We start from the raw sequence: 20,598 nt of genomic DNA on the forward strand, positions 1-20,598 counted from the left end.
AAATGTAGTCCCGGGGGGCCGGCCTCCTCCGCAGGGTAGAGGGCGAACGGAGAGGGCCAGGACTACCACTCCTAGAAGGGCGCGCGCCAGCCTAGGCGAACTGGGAGCGCGGTGCATGGTGGGGATTGTCGTTCCCACTGAGACGATTGAGGCCGAAACAGGCGACGCGTGGACTACAATTCCCGCCGCGCAATGCTTTTCACGATGACTTCTGCGACCCGGGCAACTTTGCCTACGTACTTCCTGTGGCTCCTCCGGGCTCTGGCCCACGAGAAGCGCAGGCGCGGGCCGAGAGACTACATTCCCCGAAAGGCATCGCGAGCGACTCGGAGCCAATCAGGGGCGAGAACGAGGTTGACGGCCCGGGCTGATCTAGGTTTGGCGCGGCCGAGCTGCTGGCCGGCAGGGGGCGCTCGGGAGAGGCGGGAGAGCTGGCGGCGCCAGGACGTTAGGGGAGCAGAGGGTACAGGTGGCCCTCGGGGTCGGTCGCCCGCGCTCTCTCGCTCGCCCTGCAGCCATTCATATGCGTGCACACCTGTACTTACTCACTCGTTGATACACTACTGAACATTTACTTTTCCTGCCTTCAACCCTCGACACCCTAAATGCAAAACCTAAATTGTTTTAGATCGGTCACCTGACCTAGGAGCTCTCCAGCCGTCCTCATGAGCAAAGCCTCTGGGGTTGGGGGCTTGGAGGATTTCCGTCCGAGGACACGGGGCAAGTTAAATGGCAGGCTCGGGATTTGAACCCAGGCAGCTTCTGTGGCTGCGTCCTTTGTAGGATCGCGCGCACGATGAAGATGTGGCTTCCCTTGTCCCAAATTAAGAATTCCCCAGTGGTGCCAGCAGAGCATCAAACCCAGTGTGGGGCCCACCTGAGCCCAGGCCCCCCGGGCGAGTGCACCCACAGGGCAACACCCAGGAAGCCTGAGGCCCACCCCCCAAGTGAGACCTTGACCCCCAAAGTTCTCCCGCCTGCACTTTGCTGCTGCCTGCCCCAAGGTTACTGAGAATTGTGGGAAAGAGGAAGGATGCTGGCATAGCCAGGAGGGTTCAAGGGAGTGTATAGTGTTCTCACACCTCCCAAGTTTTGCATGCGCTGTTCCCTCTTCCTGAAACACCGTTCCACCTATGGGGCCTTCTTCGGGTGTCAACTGACACGTCAAGCCTTCCTGTGTGCGTCCCTGACCCGGTGCTCCCCGGCTGCCCTCCCCGGCACCATTGTTCTCCAGGAAGCTTAGGGAAATGCTCAGGCTGCTCTAACAGAGCGCAGCCAGGGTGGCCGTGTTAGGGCTCCCAGGGAAATAGAGCCCAAGGGTAAATGTCCTACACACACACACACAAACACACACACGCACACACGGAATTGGCTCACAAAATTGTGGAGGCCACGAAGTCCTCTGATTGGCCATCTGCAAACCAGAGGCCCAGGAGAGCTGGTGGCGTGATTCAGTCCGGGGCCAAAGGCCTGAGAACCAGGAGCTCTGATTGCTGACAGCGGGAGATAGGGATGTCCGCGCTCCAGCAGGGAGAGCAAATTCTCCCTCCCTCCGCCTTTTCGTTCTATCCAGACCCTCAAGAAATTGGGTGAGGCCCACCCTCATTAGTGAGGGCGTGTTGATTACCCGGGCTACCGATTCCACTGCTTGTCTCTTCGAGAGACGCCCTCACTCACATGCCCAGGAGACCTGTATTACATGCGATCTCAGCATCTCACAGCCCAGCCAAGTTGACTCATATTAATCATCATAGTAGCTTGAAGGATGAATATTTATTTCCCACAGTTTTGGAGGCTAGATGCCGGAGATCAGGGTGCCAGCGTGGCCGGGTTCAGTGAGAGGCCTTCCCTGGCTCGTGGACGTCACCTTCTCGCTGGGTGCTCATGTGAAGGAGAGGGCTCTGGTCTCTTTGTCCCCTGGCAAGGGCACTAATCCCACCGTGGGGGCCCCACCCTCGTAACCTCGTCCTACCCTGACCACCTTTCAAAGGCCCCACCACCAAGAGCCATCCCATCGGTGTTAGGGCCTCAACATGTGGACTTGAGGGACACCAACATTCAGTACACAGCACATGGCTGCCTGAGGTTCCAGGAATTTCTGGATTGCTGCACATAAAGGAGGGAAAAGAAATCACAGCTCCAAGGAGGGAGAGGTGAGGACGGAACCCCTCGCACAGGCTCGGTGGGGTGCATTTCTTCTAGAGATGGGGGCATGTGTAAATGTGGGGACCAGAGGCAAAGGCAAGCTCTGAGTGTCCCTGGGTTCACAAGGGGTGGGACAGGGATTTGAACCCAGCCCCTCCAGCTCCAGACAGAACCTGTGGCCTTAGTCACAGCACCGTACGTGCCAGCAAGCTGTGGTATCTTTCATGCCATCGACTGAACTTCATTTCTACAGTCTTTCTTGTTGCACAAGTGTTATATATTCTCTACAAAAACTGACAAAAACCCCAAAAATCAAGAACAAGTCAGGAAATGCAGACAAGCAAAGTGAGAGACGAAAAACTGCGAAAACCATTCTTTACCATATCCCCTAGCCTGAAACGTAACTCTGATCGATCTGCAAACATTTTTTTTAAGATTTTATTTTAGGTAATATCTACACCTAACCCGGGACTCAAACTCACAACCTTGAGATCAAGAGTTGCATACTCTGTGGCTGGAGCTACTCAGGTGCCCCAACCCAGAAGCATTTCTCTTCTCTTGCATCCTGTTCGGTGCACACGTCTGAATTTCCCTCATTCTTATTGCCATTGGTTGTTGAAAACAACACCTAGAATTTAATAACAGCTCTTCAGGGGCAAAAAAAAAAAACCCCAAAACCAAAACAAAACCATAAAACCAAAAAGTACCCCACACCACGCTAAAAACACACATGGCTTTTTTTTTTTTTTAAGATTTTATTTTATTATTTATTCATGAGAGACCAGAGAGAGAGAGAGAGAGAGGCAGAGACTCCATGTAAGGAACCCGACATCGGACTCGATCCCAGGACTCCAGGATCACGCCTTGGGCCGAAGGCAGGCGCTAAACTGCTGAGCCACCCAGGGATCCCCCTACATATGGCTTTAAGTGAAATATAGCTCAGTTTTTTTTTTCCTGATTCCTGAAAAGGGAAAAGGGGTCATTTGGGGGATCAAGAAAATACAGGTGTTACATTACCTGCTTTTTTGCACGATGCATTACAGCTTGAAGATTTTACCATTCACGTTTTATGCAGACAGTCCTCCTGCTGGTGGACATTTATCAGGTGCCCGTTACATGCCAGGTGCCTCTCTGGACATCAGGGGTGTGAGTGAACAAGACAAACAAAAATCTAGGCCCTGGAAGAGCTGATATTCAAATAACATAGATCTTCCAGCAGTCTTTTATTTAATTCTTTCTTTCTTTTTTTAAATTACTTTTTAAATTTAAATTTATTTATTATTATTTTTTATTTAAATTTGATTTGCCAACACATAGTATAATACCCAGTGCTCCAGCAGGCTTTTTAGGATAGCGTTCCATAGTGTGGAAACGTGTTATGATTTATGTAGATAGTCCCCTGCCATCAAACCCCCTGCCAGCTACATACTTGTAGCCAAATATTTCTGTTTTCTTTAATTGTTTTTTTTAATTGGAGCAAAATATAACATAAAATTAACCTTTTGACCATTTCTGAGCGCACAGCTCAGGGCATGAAGCACACTCACCCTGCCCCTCGCCCATCCCCATCACCATCTCCAGAACCTTCCATCTCCCCATAGGGAGACCCCAGGAAGCATGGACCCCTGCCCCCTGCCCCACCCCTGGTTCCCACCACCTCCTCTCTGTCTCTGTGGACGGGCCTCCTCTGGGGACCTCCTGGGAGTGGGGTCCTGCAGGAGGCGTCCTTCTGGGTCTGGGTCCCTCCCTGAACCCGTGTCCTCAGGGACCGTCCACGTGGGGGCAGGTGTTCAGGATGTCCTAACCCACTTTCTGTCCGTAGATATGCCTGTTCCAGACTCTTCATGTAAATGGAACCACACACCACGTGGCCTTTTGTGTCTGGTCCTCTCACTGAGCGTCCTGTGCTTGGGGTCCAGGCACGTCGCAGATTCTATCTTCCTAAGTCCCTGCAGTTCTGGATTTTCTGGCCTGCATCGGGAACGCATACTAACTCGCCCACTTGAAGGGAAAATCAGAAGCGGGAGAAGGAAGGGCTGAAGTTTGAATGAGATTGAGGGTAACCAATAGGGCAAGATAGCAGTGACATTTGGTGGTGGGGGGAGGGACCCCGGGAATGGGGGGAACTGACCTTGGACTCCTCTACCCTCCGGAGGAAAGTCGAAGAACAGAATGTGGGCATGGGAAAGGAGAGAGATTGGGGGAGCCCCAGGTCCCGGAGCTCCCCTAGCTGCGCTTCGCCCCAGAGCAGAGTAAGGACGTGCCCACAGCCACCTTAGATTTCACTGGCCCCGGCTCCCACCCGTGGACGAGGACCTTAGTCTCCCCGCCAGGCTGGGCTGGAGACCCCACGTCCTGGCTTCCGAGAGTCGTTACATCGCCAGGATTTTTTGACAATAGATGTCAAACGCAGCCAGTACTGAAAATTAAATTACAGGTACCTAAAACTTAACAAATCATGTAAAAACAAAGATGATAAATACTGAACACGCATCACCTCCTCGTTACTACATATTGCTCATTAGCCCCGCTCCCCGGGTGACTGGCGCCTCCTGCCTCTGCGTGGAAATGCTACGTGATGGTCTCTCCCCAGTTTCCTGCTCTGCGACTCCCCCCTGGGGAGCTGGAGATCATCGTGGTGGGAGGATCTACGGTCCGGAAATGGGCAGACCATAAAAATCAGCAAGGAACTCTTTCTCCCCAAGACCCCCTGACTTTGCTCTTTCTTTTCTCCCCTTGTCACCAGCGATCTTTGTCTGTTGATGCTTAATGCTCTGTGTTTCTAGAACAGTGCCTGGCACACGTCGGGCGCTCCACACATTATGCTGAGTGGATAAAGGGATCGTTCCAGGAAGCGCGTCTTAACCATGGCACCACCCTGCCTAAGAATGACGGCTGATTCCGTGGTGCTGGCACGTTCCATCTCCTTCTCTTTCATTCTGATTTTTTTTATATTTTATTTATTCATGAGAGACACAGAGAGAGAGAGAGAGAGAGGCAGAGACACAGGAAGAAGGAGAAGCAGGCTCCCTGCGGGGAGCCCGATGTGGGATTCGATCCCAGGACCCCGGGATCACGCCCTGGGCCCAGGGCAGATGCTCAATCACGGAGCCACCCAGGTGCCCCTCTTTCATTCTGATTTTTGTGGGCCGCCCTCAGGCTTCCAGGGAGGCAGCCTCGGAAAACAGGGTAGGGGCTGTTATTTGGCGGCGACTGTGGCCCAGGCCAGGACATTGCCTCCTGGCCAACCCCCCACATTGGGAGAGCCTGTGGTCCCCCTCGCTGGCCCGAGCCTGGCCCGGTTGGTGCTCAAGCACACCTGGAGCCTTGGGCCAGCTGCGCTCGGCGGGGCCAGGTGTGCTCCTTAGCTGCCCACGCGGCAGCCACGCGGGGAACCCGGCCACATGCGCCGGCTGCGCGCTCTGGGTGCACCAAAGGGCCACAGAGGCCACGGGGACCACTAGGGGTGCGCCAAACCAGGCTGGGGGGCTTTCATCCTAGTGCTCCTTAAAATCTTATTAATTAGGAAATATTCTAAAGGTTCAGGAAAATCGTGAAAATAGATATAATAGATCTCAAATAGCAAAGCCAAAGGTTAGGCGGATTCATTCACTCTGTAAGTACTTCATGAGATTACCAGGGTGTTAGGCCCTGTTGTAGCAGCTGGGATGCAGATGGCAGAAAAAAAAAAAAAAAAAAGATAAAAACCTCTTAACTCCAGAATCTGGTGTAAGTGGGGGAGGCTGGTGCGGAAATTATATAAATAACAATCTTCATTTGCTAGTACTGTGTTACTGGCTGAATGCCCCCCGCCACCCCCGCCCCCCATTCAGATGCTGAAATCCCAACTTGGAAAGGCAATGGTATTAGGAGGCCCGGCCTCTGGGAGGGAGGGTGGAGCCCCGTGAATGGGATGAGCGCCCTTCTGAGAGGGGCCCCAGAGGGCTCCCTGCCCCTTCCTCCAGGTGGAGGAGGGCACGGTGCGAAGTTGGGAAGTTGGCTGTCCATGAGCCAGGAAGGGGCCCTCGCCCAGTCATGCAGGCTTGGAAACTGTAAGAAATGGAGATGTGTTGTCTATAAGCTACCCAGCTCCTGGTATTTTGTTAGCCCAAATAGGCTAAGGCAGACTGCCCTAACAAAATACAAAATATCACAGACCAAGGGGAGAGGGGCGCTGAAGACAAACCTATTCTGGAGGCTGGAAGTCAAAGGTCAAGGAATCAGCAGGGGCGGTTTGTCCTGAGGCCTGTCTCTCCCTCCCTCTCCTCATCCCCCTCCTTTGCTAGGTTAATAGCTGGTGGTGGCACTTTTAAAACACGGCCCCCACATTCTCTGACCTTCTCCCACCAAGAGGTGGGGATTATATCCCAACCCCTTGAACGTCTGTGGACACGTGTCTGCTTGACCTATAGGGTAAAGGAGAAATAGTGCGGGGGGTTTCTGAGGCTAGGGCATGGAAGGGCAGGAGCCTCCCCGGGCTCTCTTGACCGGCCCGCCCTGGGGAGGCCAGCCGCCAAGAAAGAAGTCAACATCCTGAGGATCGTCAGACTGGATGGGCCGCCAGCAAACACCTCCCCCCATCCCCCCCATCCCCCGTCCACCAGTCCACCATCCCAGCAGCGCCCAGCCTTCTGGCCATCTGCTCCTGGCTGTCCCCTGTAAGAATGAAGCCGTCTCGAACCTTCCAGCCCCATCATCCACTAGCTGCCACTACTCACATGTAATAGAAGAAGCCCCCCCAGCTGAGGCCTGCCCACATTCCTCACCTACAGAATCGGTGAGATAGACGAAAACGAGGATTATTTCAAGCCTGTGCGTTCTGGGGCAGTTGGTGATGCAGCAATAGTAAGTGGAACAGTGTTAAATGTAGCTTGTGGCTGGAATTTGCATGTCTATAATTACTCCCCGAATCGCACGGTTCCCCAAGAGTTTGTTTACTATGTCTGTCTCCTCCCGGGGGAAATGCCTGCCTCTGGGGAAATCTGCCATGGCTCAGTTCCTAAGAAACAGTCTCCACGTGTCCCTGAAGGGAGTAGACCCATCCGGGTTGCTGAGCACGGCCTTTTCTCCGTCTATGCCTCCGGCCACAGCTGCTGATCTTCCGGACCCCTACTGTGTGCAGGTCACATGCTGGAAGCTGGGGGACCCCGGTGTGCAAGCCCAGGCCCCTATCAAGAGCCCACAAGCTGGCAGAGGGCACTAACTCTAGTCCTGCTGTGTGCTTAGGGACACAGGAGCCCAGGGGGTGGCAGACTGTCCCTGGCTGGGGAGGGAAAGAGGAAGGTGGGAGATGCATCTTTCAGGGACACAGATTTTCCATGTAGAGTCATCACAAAAAAGTCATCTTTTGGCTTAACAGGCTGCTCCAAGCTCAGGGACTTCTGTGGCCTGCCTCGTGTCCTCCTAAAATTCGTGTGTAGAAGCCCCAAGGCCCAGTGCGACCGCGTCTGGAGACCGTGTGCAGGCCATATCCTGCAGCCTTGGAAGTCACACGGTGTCGCTTCCAGCCTGCTCTCCTCGCTGGGAGGCAGCTGCTAAGTCTGGCCCGCATCGAGGGGAGGGAATCAGATGCCATCCTCTCAAGGGAAGGGAAATCCAATGGGGGAGGGATGTCCGAGAAAGTTTAAGGATGTTTTGAAAGCACACCCTCGAGCAGAGACCCAGAGGACGGACCACAAGGTAGACGCCGCCCAGTCAGCGCCTCCTCAAATCGCCCCACGCCTACAAGACCATATTTTTAGGGGAAATCTCCTACAAAGATGAGGGGTCACTCCCTGCTCTTTCAGATCCCCTAAATTAGTTATGCAATTGGTTCTTTTTGCAGCAACAGGTGAGGGATTCTGAGCTAAACACGTCAATGAAAAGGGCATTTCAACAAAGACCTCTTAGTTTTTCCCTCAAGATAAGACATGGGCGAGTGGTAGCTAGACACCGTTCACACAGCGCCTCCGTAGCTGTGGGTGAGGGGTCTTTTTTTATTGCAGGACCGTGAACTGTGAAGACACCCCTACACTCACACATACTTGGGGGTTGGAGAAAGAAGCAGGAGTGAGTTATCCGCCAGAGACACTTTAGTTACCGCTTCTCCGAGAGGAGATGCTGGACGTCAGCGGCATCTAATGATACATGTGTTTTCCCTTTCTTATCAAGGGCCTTAAGAAACGCCCCTCCGGGGGTGCCTGGGTGGCTCAGTTGGTGACGTGTCTGACTCTTGATTTCAGCTCAGCTCATGATCTCAGAGGCGTGAGATCAAGCCCTGTGTTGGGATCCCTGCTGGGTGTGGAGTCTGCTTAAGATTCTCTCTCTCCCTCTGCCTCTCCCCCTACTTGCATGAGCATGCTCTCGTGTGCTTTCTCCCTAAAAAAGTTAAAAATTAAGAAAAAAAAAATCCCAGGGGTCCTGGGATTGAGTCACACATCGGGTTCCCTGCAGGGAGCCTGCTTCTCCCTCTGCCTGTGTCTCTGCCTCTGTGTCTCTCATGAATAAATAAATAAAATCTTTTTTAAAATATTAAGAAATAGGGGATCCCTGGATGGCTCAGTGGTTTGGTGCCTGCCTTTGGCCCAGGGTGCGATTCTGGAGTCCTGGGATCGAGTCCCGCGTCGGGCTCCCGGCATGGAGCCTGCTTCTCCCTCCTCCTGTGTCTCTGCCTCTCTCTCTCTCTGTATCTATAATAAATTCATAAATACATAAATAAATCTTTAAAAAAATATTAATAAATAATTGACCCTCCAGCCCTCCTCAAGTCTCTAGCAGAAATGTTATTGAGTAGCAGGAGTGCATGCTTCCTTATGATAACAAGTAAGAGAGAAACTTTTTTGTGTGTCTGTAACTTTTTTTTTTTAATTTTTTATTTATTTATGATAGTCACGGGGAGAGAGAGAGAGAGAGGCAGAGACATAGGCAGAGGGAGAAGCAGGCTCCATCCACCAGGAGCCTGATGTGGGATTCGATCCCAGGTCTCCAGGATCGCGCCCTGGGCCAAAGGCAGGCGCCAAACCGCTGCGCCACCCAGGGATCCCTGTAACTTTTTAAATTGAAATAAATTACCCATTTTTTAAGAGATTTTATTTATTCATGAGAGACACACAGAGAGAGGCAGAGACATAGGCTGAGGGAGAAGCAGGCTCCCTGCAGGGAGCCCGATGTGGGACTCGGTCCCAGGACCCCGGGATCATGGGATCGTGCCCTGAGCCAAAGGCAGATGCTTAACCACTGAGTCACCCAGATGCCCCTAAGTTACCATGTTAAAGCAGATAATGAAACATTAAAACAACCATCTTGAAAGGTACCTGTTCAGTGGCGCTTAGAACATTCTCAATGTTGTGCAACCACCATCTCTGTCTAGATCCAAAATATTTCCATCAGCCCAAAAGGAAACCCCGTCCCCATCCCACTTCTCTGGATTTGGCCCTTCTGGAAGATTCATGTAAATGGAATCACCCACCTTGTGGCTTTTTGTGTCTGGCTTCCCTCCCTGACTATCATGCTTCTAAGGTTCCTCTACATTGTATCAGGTTGTTTCAGTGCTTCCTGGGTTTTCATGGCTGAATAATATTCCAGTTTAAGGATGGACCACTTTTGGTTTATCCATTCATCTGTTGACGGACATTTGGGTTGTTTCTACCTTCTGCCTATTATGACCAGTGCTGCAATGAAATTTAGTATATGAGTGTTTGAGTCCCTATTTTCAATTATTTTGGGTATAAACCTAGGTGCGGACTTGCTCGATCACATGCTAATTCTATGTTTAAATTTTAAGGAACCACCTGTTTTCCTGTATCTGTGATTTTAAAAGAAAAAAGTTTCATTTTTTATTTTTTTAAAGATTTTATTTATTTATTCATGAGAGACACAGAGAGGCAGAGACACAGGCAGAGAGAGAAGCAAGCTTCCCACAGGGAGCCTGATGAGGGACTTGATCCCAGGACCCCGGGACCATGACCTGCGCCGAAGGCAAATGCTCAACCGCTGAGCCCCCCAGGTGCCCCAACAATAGCTTTATTGAGGTAAACTTGGTATATAATAAACTATGCATGTGTAAACTGCACAATCATGTCATCCATGAAAAAAGACTTTTTTTTTTTCACTTCCTTCCAAAGTAGATGGCTTTGTTTCCTTTTCTCAGTGCCCTGGCTACAGCCTCCAGCACACTGGACAGGAACGATGGGAGTAGGGACACCTGGGTGGCTCAGCAGTTAAGCGTCTGCCTTTGGCTCAGGTCAAAAAAAAAAGAATGATGGGAGTAGACAGGCCGGCTTTATTCCCAGTCTCAGGGGAAAGCAGCCAATCTTGTGCCATGACGTATGCTGCTCACCGTGGGTTTTCGTAAGTGTCTTCTGTTGGGTCAAGAAAATTCCCCTCTATTACTCTTATCCTGAGACTGTAAAAAAAAAAAAATTAAGAATAGATGCTAGATTTTGTCAAATGCTCTTTCTGCATTTCTTGAGATGATCATGTGGTTTTCTTTGGATTCTTATTATAGCAAATGACATGGATTGATTTACAAATGTTAAACCAACCTTCCATTGTTTATAAATTCTTATTTTGGGGAAGCCTGGGTGGCTCAGCAGTTGAGCATCTACCTTTGGCTCAGGTCGTGACCCCGGGGTCCTGGGATCGAGTCCTGCATTGGCTCCCTGCAAGGAGTCTGCTTCTCCCTCTGTCTATATCTCTGCCTCTCTCTGTCTCTCATGAATAAATAAAAAAATTCTTATTTTGATATAATTTTAAGATTATAGAAAAGTTGCAAGAAGAGCCAAAGTGTTTTTGCATATCCTTTACCTGGATTCCTCAATTGTTGACACTTTGTCACTTTTGCTTTATTTCTCTCTCTGCTCTCTAATAGTATACATCTATACTATTGTGTAGTTTAATTATATAATTATCTACATATATAAATATGATACATGAATATATAATATGATACATATTTATATTATAATTTATAACAAAATGTAGGTGTTATAAATAATACATTACATAACTGTATAAAATATATAAAATAATGCATAGCGTATAAAGTATATTATAAATAAATGTGAGGGACGCCTGGACGGCTCAGTGGTTGAGCATCTGCCTTGGCTCAGGTTGTGATCCCAGGGTCCTGGGATTGAGTCCTGCATTAGGCTCCTTGCAGGAGGCCTGCTTCTCCCTCTGCCTGTGTCTCTGCCCCTCTCTCTGTGTCTCTCGTGAATAAATAAATAAAATCTTTTTTAAAAAGATTTAAAAGATTTATGTGGCAAAATAAAACATAATGCATTCATACACATACATATATACACACTATATGTATATATATACTTAAATATACCTATTTGAGTCAGTAGGTTGGGGTCTTGACCACCTTTACTCTTAAGTACTCTGGTGGACATTTCCTAAGAACAAGAACATTCTCTTACAGAACCATAGTTCAATGATCAAAATTGGGAAATTTGACACTGCTGAGCCTTATCATGGGCTTCGCTGTGCAGATTCCAATACTTTCCGTCATTTCAGTAGCTTCCTCCATGGTTTCTCTCCCTGGAAGCAGGAACATTCACGAGGCCTCTGCTTTCTTTCCTCAATGACTGGCTTTATTGCTGAGTCTGAACCAGGTGGGCTACAACTGCTTCCTGCTGTCTATTAAATCTCTCCTCTGCCCTGAGGAGCATATTCTATGACCTGTCTGGTCACTGTCAGTTAAAAGGTCTCGCCCTGTCCCGGCCTGTTAACAATTTCCATCTCAGAGCTTTCTCCATGGCTGGCTAGACATGTCTCCTTGGCTGGCTAGACATGTGACTGGGAATGGCATCAAGGCCCCTGCGTTGCCCTCTCTGTCGCCTGCCCCTCCTGCCTCGCTTTGCACCTGGGCCTGGCATGTGCTGCTTCTGTCCATCCCTCCCTTGCCAGGCTAGAGCAGGAGCTCTGAGTGTCCCAGCAGGTGTGAGTGCTGCCCACCCACACAGCTGCCCTCTCTGCTCTGGATTGGGCACAGGCTAGGCTCCTAGGATCCAGAAAGGCAGGAATGGAAGGGAACAGATTCCAGAGCCAGATGTGGGTCAGGGGAGGAAACTCAGCCATCTCCTTGTGATGCTGCCTGCCTGTTGTCATGGAAACCTAAGCCGCTCTCTTTTGAAGGACCCATTAAGGTACGGGATGTAATCAACTCTCTCCCTGGTTGGACCCCCGCCCTCCCTGGTGGGAGGCAACCACCCTCTGGGCCAAGAGGAAAAGCAGGCTTCTGAGTCCTGCCCTCACCATCCCTCCCCAGCTCTGGCTGCAGATGACTCTTGGTGTGACCACAAGTCGGCTTCTGTTTGCATCTCAACATCCCCTCTATGGGAAAGACAGAGGGACATGCCACAGTGGCCACACTGTCTCCAAGTACCGGACTATGAAAGGGGCGTAAGGTAATGGCTCAACATGCAGACCCTGGCTACAAACTGCGCACATTCAAATCCGGGCTTTGCCACCCACTGGCTGTGCAGCCATCAGGAACTCATTCCTCGCTGGCCTTAGGTTTCCTCTCCTAAAAGATGGATTATGATAATTGTATTTACTTCATAGGAGGTATTGCACCTAAAGTTGTTAAAACAGTGTCTGGATAAAGGAAATGTAGTATATTTTTGCAGTGGAATATTATTTGGCCATAAAAAAGGATAGAAGCACTAACTTTTGGCACAATACAGATGAATAAGGAAACATTGTGCTCAGTGAGAGAAGCCAAGCACAACAGACTACAGAGCATATTTATGCTATTTATATGAAATATTCAGAATAGGGGATCCCTGGGTGGCTCAGTGGTTTAGTGCCTGCCTTTGGCCCAGGGCCTGACCCTGGAGTCCCAGGATCGAGTCCCACATCGGGCTCCCTGCATGGAGCCTGCTTCTCCCTCTGCCTGTGTCTCTGCCTGTGTCTCTGCCTCTTGCTCTCTCTCTGTCTCTCATGAATAAATAAATAAAATATTTTTTAAAAAAGAAATATTCAGAATAGGCAAATTTATAGAGACAAAACAGATTAGTGGTTGTCAGGAGATGAGGGGAAGGAGCATGGGAAGTGATTGCTTAATGGGATGATGTTCCTTTTGAGGTGATAGAATGTTCTGGAAATAGGTAGTGGTGATGGTTTCAGAACATTGTGAATGTACTGCATGTCACTGAATTGTCACTTTAAAATGGTTAAAATGCAAGTTTTATGTTATGTGCATTTGTTTTACAAGATTTATTTTGATGGTCCGATGCAACACAGTGACACTTGGGGAGATGAAAAGTAGAACACTTTGCTACTTGGAGTTCCATATAAGAGAAGGATACAGGGCATGCACTGAGGGGGCAGGTGGACAGGAAGCTGGAACTATAGGGGCAGCTTATGTGTAGAAAACTGCATGGGGTTAGTTAAGTTTCCAAGACTTCTTGGGATTGGCTAATTTCAATGATTTCCTGGGCTCCTGGACAATGGGCTGTCCCTAGTTACCTGGTTCCCAACCCTGGGGCAATCAGAGCAGGTGCTCAGTGTCCCATGAATATGAGAGCTGATAGGGAAGTGGTCCAGGTGTGGATTTCATCAGCTGCTCAAGAGGAACTCTGATGGGCCTCTGGCCTGGGGCTCAGAAAGGGGTCCCTCTCGCTTACCTCTCCTTCTTCCTTTTCCATCTATCAATCCACTATTTATCCATGTTTATACTTCTCTTCCTATCTACCCACCGAATTAACCTGTTGTTGTTGTTGCCATTGTCTTCATTGTAATTTATTGAGCACTTACTACGTACCAGGCATGGTGCCATGCATTAACACACTCAACTCCTTGATCCAACAGCCTGAAGACAGGAGCCATAATCATCACCACTTTTACAGATAGGGCAGCTGAGTGGGAGCGGGAAGGTCTTGCCCAATGTCCTTGCTCGACATTCTTCCTCCCTCCCCCACTGATCCATGAAAAGGTCTCTAATCCCATCACAGGACTAGAAATTTTTTTTTTTGTACCATCTTTGCCAGGTGCTCTCCAAAACTTATTATAATGCCAAGAAGTGGCCATGTGCCAAAAGTTGGCTTATTTTAATTTTTAACCCACAGGGTGCTTCAAAGGCAGGGTCTCCTATGCTTCCCAAGAGTCTCTGAGGCATTTCATACCTGCACTCAATTCTCCAACTATTTTTTGGAGGTAATCTCTATGCCTAACGTGGGGGCTCAAGCTCATGACTCCGAGATCAAGAATTGCATGCTCTATCAACTGAGCCTGCCAGGCACCCCTGGCCCAATGTTCTGATTTCTGCCAATATAGATTAGTTTTGCCCATTATTCAGTATCATTTAAATGGAAATGTGTTCAAACTTCTTTTGTTCAGCATGACTTTTCTAGTCTTCTATGCTTCTGTTTGTATCATTGGTTTATTCCCCCCCACCCCCGCACCATGAGTAGCCCATGGGGTGGACATACCATTGTTTATCCACTCACCAGTTAGTTATTACGAATAAAGCTATTGAGGGTGTTTCTGTAAAATGCATTCTGTGGATATACATATTCATTTCTCTTCTATGTAAATGTAGGCATGGAATTGCTGAACCAAACGGGAAAAATCTATTTCCATTTTATCTAAGCACTGTTATTTTGAGTCTATCTGAGTAACGGTAGTACACCCCTGTATATCAGCTTTCTCTGCTTCTTTGCCTCATTCTCTGGTCCCTTGATTCTTACTCTCTAGAACCGCCTTCCTAATAAACCATACTGTCTCAGGCTCTATTTCCATGGGTTCTCAAATGAAGATAAGTAGACACTGATAAAATATAATACAGCTCAATGAGCTGTACCTTGAGTTCATGCATCCACAAGCAACTCTGTGGGTGCTGGTTCATGTTTATAGGTGCATATGGCCTCCATACTTCTCTGTCTGGTGAAGATAATGGGGCATTTATATTTCAACAGAATACTTGTTGGGTATTAGCATTTAGCTGGCATGAGGGTACCCCCTCCTTCTGAAGACTAAACTACTGAGATTAACTGAGGTGTCTCCCCAGAGTCTTCGGGGGGATATCAAAGGTTAGTGGGGTCTTTTTAAAAATATATTTATTTGAGGGGATCTCTGGGTGGCTCGCAGTTTAGCGCCTGCCTTTGGCCCAGGGCACGATCCTGGGGTCCCGGGATCGGGTCCCACGTCAGGCTCCTGGCATGGAGCCTGCTTCTCCCTCCTCCTGTGTCTCTGTCTCTGTCTCTGTCTCTCTCTATGTCTATCATAAAAAAATAAATAAATCTATAAAAAATTATTTATTTGAGAGAGAGAGAGAGAGAACACAAGCAGAGGAAGAGAATCTCAAGCAGACTCCCCACTGAGCAGGGAGCCTGATGTGGAGCTCGATCTAACAACCTTAAGATCATGATCTGAGCTGAAATCCAGAGTAGGCTTTGGAGAGTAGGTCAAAATCCAGAGGTGAAATCCAGAGTAGACCTGACAGAGCCAGCCAGGTGTTCCTGGTGGGGTCTCTTTTTAATCAAAGGAAGAATTCCCTGAGAATCAGGGGAGCAACTGATCAAAATGCAGATTTCTGGATCTCTTTCACCTCTGCTGATTGAAATTGGGAGAGTCTTAGGAATCTGCATTCTCTGTGAGCTTCCCAGGGGAATCATTAATCATCCTCATATTAAAGTTGGAGAACCCAAGTAAGAGGTGGTCTTGGGTGGGCTAGCTGTTTGGTGTACCTGGCAGGAAAATGACAGGCAATTATTCTCAGCAGGGAAGCACCAGATCATGCAGGCTGTGTGAGGATATTTGGATTTTATCCTGCAGGCAATGGGAGTCTTGGAAGGGTTGAAAGCAAAACTGGGACTTGATCAGATTTGTGTTCTAGAAGACTCCTTAATGTATGTGGAAAGAGAGTTGGCTGTGTGTGTTTTGGGGGAGGAAGGAAGAGAGCACAAGGTAACTAGACAGTACTGGAGGCAGGGAGCTGGAGAAGAGGGTGGATTTAACCAGGATGATTTATCCTGAGGGAATTTGGGGAGGATTGGTGAATAGGAGAAAGGAAGGTGGATCTCTATATCTCTGGAATGTAGAGAGGCTGCCACGCTGATGCAAAGACTGATGGAGGGGCATACTGCTGGTTGGGTGCATTGGGTGTTCAGTTTTGAATTATTAATTTTTTAAAGATTTTTATTTATTTAATCATGAAAGACACACACAGAGAGAGGCACAGGCACAGGCACAGGCAGAGGGAGAAACAGGCTCCATGCAGGGAGCCCGACGTGGGACTCCATCCTGGGCCTCCAGGATCACACCCTGGGCTGAAGGCGGCGCTAAACTGCTGAGCCACCCGGGCTGCCTTGGAATTATTAATTTGGAGTAAGTGTGAGACACTCAGGGGAAGACATTCACAGAACTACCAGGGCAGAATTTTCTCTTTCATTGGGGTCCCTAATTTGGAGGAGGGCAGTATCCGGGTGTCTTTTCCTATCCAAAAGCTCTCCCATTCCCAGAGGGTGATTCTAAATATACCAGAAAATCTCTCACAATTAGCCTTAACCCAGACATTGAACCCCCTCTCCCCACCCCATTCATGAAGCGCCTCTGGCATTTAGGTGTCTTGTAATCGTATTTTCTCTGCTTGTTAATGGACCCACTGAGGCAGTACTCCTGGGAGAGAGAAAGATTTCATTTGTCTGAGGCTGAAGAGGGAGACAGGGGTTGCCGGAGCTAATGAGGAATCAATGCCTTGTAATTGCTAATTAAATGAGCCTGGCTCTCTCCTGGGGCTATTAGTTGGCTGGCTGGCCCTTGAGTGTCCACAAATTTAATTATACTCCCCAATAAACACCTGCAGCAACCATCACCCTATGGTATCTCTGTGGGGGAGACCAAGGAAAAGCAGGATCTTTAGGCGTGTGCTGAAGCCATCAATTCACTTATTGATGTATTGGTTTAGTCTTTGATGCCTTTATTGATTCAACAAATGTTTATTGAGCACCTGCTGTGTGCCAGGTCCTGAACTGGGTGCTGGGGACAGAGCAGTGAAAATACAAACATAATCACTGCCTTCATAGAGTTCACAGTGTAATGGGGACACAGAGGATCCTGCAGACAGATAACACAAAAAATAATTGCAATGCTGGAGAGAAGATATCCCAGGTCTGTAAGAATGTATAATATAGGCTTGATCTGGGGAGGGGTGTGAGGCAACAAGGAAAACTTCCCTCGGTGACAAGAAACTTGGATAAGCCGTGGGTTGCTGTGGGGGGCAGAGCTTTCCAAGCTGAGGGACTTAGGCAAAGGCGCTGAGGGTACAATGAGCTTGTGGTGGTGTCTGTGACTTGATTAGGTATCACAGGGAATTGGGGGTGAGTCTTGTTGAGGCCACTACTCACCTACCAGGCACAAATTTACCCTTGTCTTATAACTGGCCCATGGAACAGATGGCAGGATGAGGGAGAGAAAATACCATTCCTGGGAAATGTTATTGAGAAGTCTCCACAAAGACTTCCAGCCTAGGGAGCGCTTCAAATACTATTCCTTCATTGATTTCCCCAGTAAAGTGTAGTAAGATAGTCATGGACCCTGGGTTCAGAGTCAGATACTTTGTATTTCCTGGTCTGGGGGGCGGGGTGGTGTACGGTGACATGGCCGATACCATATATGGCACATTGCTGTATATTTCTGGGGTGCATGCCCCTGTTTTATTCCCTCCCTTATCCTTGTCCTGTGGAATTAGCCAGCCCTCCCCCTGGATGTAAGTGATTCTTCTCTGATCCCTTGTCCCCCACACTTGCTTGTCCATCTCAGGCAGAGGCCGACGGGAGTCCACGCTATGAGGAAGCTGTGACTTGTTGTCATAGTACATCAGAACAACAAAATCACTAGTCTTCCACACAGCACTAGACCACAACCACTCCAGTCTTCTTCGCCACCCTCTACCCGACATCCGAGATCCCCCCACCAGCTCTTACCCCTCACCTGAGCCAAGCCATAACATCTGGGCTTCCTGCTTCTCCACTACCTCCTCTTTTCCATTCCCGGTCCTCCTGGAGAGAGGGTCTGATCCCTAAGGGCCCAACTTCCCCCCCCCGGCATGTCAGAAACATGGGATTTGGAGTTGGACAGATGTGGGGTTGACTTGCAGCTTCTATTCACCCTTGGGCTAATTATATCCCTGCCACTCTCTGAGTCTCAGTTTCCTCAAGTGTCACCTGGGCGTAATACCCATGTCCTAGGGTTAAAGATAGCATGTGGTGTGTATAAAACGTTGGCACAACGCTTCTTACAGAAGTCTGGAAAGAGCACGGCAACGTCATCTTGGCAGGCGCGCGTTCCCCCACAGTCCTACAGACTGGCCATCTCACCTGTTGGGAATGATAGATTTATGTGTGCGGTTTCATGTCACCTGCTCATCTAGAAAACAATTCGTTGGAATATCCATTAAACAAGGGGCAAGTCTCCAGAAGTGTCAGACGACTCAGACCACCCTCTGTTCCCCCGTCAGGGTGCCAGGCCTCCCCGGTTACCAGGGGGGAGCTGTCCGCTCCCTGGTGCTGAAACGAAGCCGGCCGGGAACCCCGCGGGAAGCTGTCCGGAGCCGTGGTGCTGAAGCAGATCGCGGTCCCCTCCCTGGACCCCCGAGAGGCGCTGTCCGGAGTCTCGGTGCTGAAATAAATAGCAATTTCCTTCCGCGGAGGTCGGAGAACTGTCCTCAGCATCGGTGCTGAAGAAAACTTGACTTGCTTCCCTCTCCTCCCTCGGCTCACCCCACTCCCCTCTGTTCTCTGTTGCTCTGAACTCTCCCCCTCCCCCAGATTTCTTTACCTTTCGATTCTCTTCCCGGGGCGCTTCAGAATGGCTGTAGGGGAGCCATGGAGAGGTCGCAACCAGGACTCATACCTGCTCCCCACCTCGTGGCTGTCTCCGGACTTACCTCCCAGGTAGTCAGCCCGGTCAGTCTCTGCTTTCCAGACCGTCGACTTTACCGTCTTTGTCACTTTCTTGGAAGATGTCCATGAGCTGATCTGCAAACCAGCCCCATCCCCCGGGTCCCTGGTCCCTCAGACCGCCCCTCCCCCACGGGGCAGTGGCCTTTCCTCCGTATGCCTCACCTGCTTCCAATCTTGTGGGCAAATGCAGGTGACCAGTGTCTGCCGAGGCAGGGACGTGTACTTTTATGGGCTTTGGGGAAGGCGGGGCCCCGGGAACCCGAGGAGGGGCTTCACAAGACGGCCAATGGGACTCCGCCTGGAATGCATCTCCAAAGATTACCTCATAGGCTGTGGTCTCGGCTTCAGAATAAAAGTCTGGCATCTGCCCAAAAACTGGGTTGGGGGTTTTCCGGAGTGGGGAGGAGCACTCACTGTGGGTCTCCCCATTCAGCCCAAACCCCTCCTGGGTCTCCCACATCAAGCTCTGCCCAGAAGCCCTGGCTGGTACCTGCTTCTTCCCGTCTCCACCTTGTGCTATTGCTGGATCAGGAGAGAGAAAACTAGTAAACTGAGTTGGGGAAAAAGCAGAATATTTAAGTTCAGTTGCAGATAGGGAAACTGAGGTCTGAGGGAGTGGAGAGCTCAGAGGAGCCTGAGGGAGAGGTGAGTCTCAAGATTAGATCTTTTGATTCTTCAGCTCAAAACCCACTTCGTAACTTAGTTTATTGTTTTGTTTTACTGAGCAGGCTCTGAGTCTTAAAACATACAACCCTGAGTTCAAATCCTTATATTTCTCCTTCCTGCTATGGGGCTTTGGACTTTGGGAACCTCTCTGTGCTTCAATTTCCTCACCTATGAAGTAGTGATAGTGGTAGCACCTTCTCAGAGCATTGCGATGAGGAATTAAATGATATGGTATGGACAGATGTTAGAAATAAATAATGTGGGCCAGGACTAGGATAAGGAAGGTAACTGCTACAGGTTCAAAATTTAAGAAGGTACCCCAAAACACTCAGTAATCAAGACAAATCATATTTCAATGTAATGTCTTAAGGAATCAAAATTGATGTAAAACATCTGCAATGAATAAACTTTCAACATTTTAAAGAAAGATAGGATTCGTATTACTGATTTTTCCCTTTGTCTCAGGCTCTCTAGTGCAGCTTGGCATGGCACTAGAAATAATGACCAGACATGGTAAGTTTTCCAATAATGAAGCTATTATTATTTTCTGAGACATTCCACCCCTTTACTTAATCAACTAGCTTTTGCTGTATTAGACATGGGGTGGGTGACACATACCTGAATTCAACAATAAAGCTTGTCACTAGGGAGAGTGAAGACATGAAAGTATATATTCAGATATGGTATTGTGGCAATAGAGGGATTTGTGTCCTAGCTTGTGTTCTCCCCAGTATGGAAGTCCCCTAAAGGGGCTGTTCATTTTGTGGAATTTGAACTCACGAATGAGCTGTCTGAATATCACCCATGGAACCGGGGGCATCAGATGAGACACCTAGCATTGTCAACAAATAGGCTCAATCCAAGGGTTAATTCCATTGATGCACTGGGAAAAACTTCA

General features: G+C 49.1%; 1 long non-coding RNA gene and 1 other non-coding gene across 4 annotated transcripts; both read right to left on the minus strand.

Annotated features, from left to right (window-relative positions):
• Window positions 1–17,027: 17,027 nt before the first annotated feature.
• LOC111091398 lies at window positions 17,028–19,307 on the minus strand. 3 transcript variants are annotated; one of them, XR_005375214.1, is made up of 5 exons: window positions 19,019–19,219; window positions 18,910–18,943; window positions 18,612–18,750; window positions 18,372–18,449; window positions 17,028–17,187 (listed from the first exon to the last, which is right to left on the minus strand). It is a non-coding gene; the product is annotated as an uncharacterized LOC111091398 (long non-coding RNA). The 3 variants fall into 3 exon arrangements; XR_005375213.1 differs by lacking the exon at window positions 18,910–18,943 and having other exon boundaries at window positions 19,197–19,307; XR_005375212.1 differs by lacking the exon at window positions 18,910–18,943.
• MIR7-3 (microRNA mir-7-3) lies at window positions 17,914–18,001 on the minus strand. The gene has a single exon (NR_049423.1). It is a non-coding gene; the product is annotated as a microRNA mir-7-3 (primary transcript).
• Window positions 19,308–20,598: the final 1,291 nt, after the last annotated feature.

This window comes from Canis lupus, chromosome 20 (genome assembly GCF_011100685.1).
Source record: "Canis lupus familiaris isolate Mischka breed German Shepherd chromosome 20, alternate assembly UU_Cfam_GSD_1.0, whole genome shotgun sequence".
In the NCBI taxonomy this organism is placed as follows: Eukaryota; Metazoa; Chordata; class Mammalia; order Carnivora; family Canidae; genus Canis; species Canis lupus.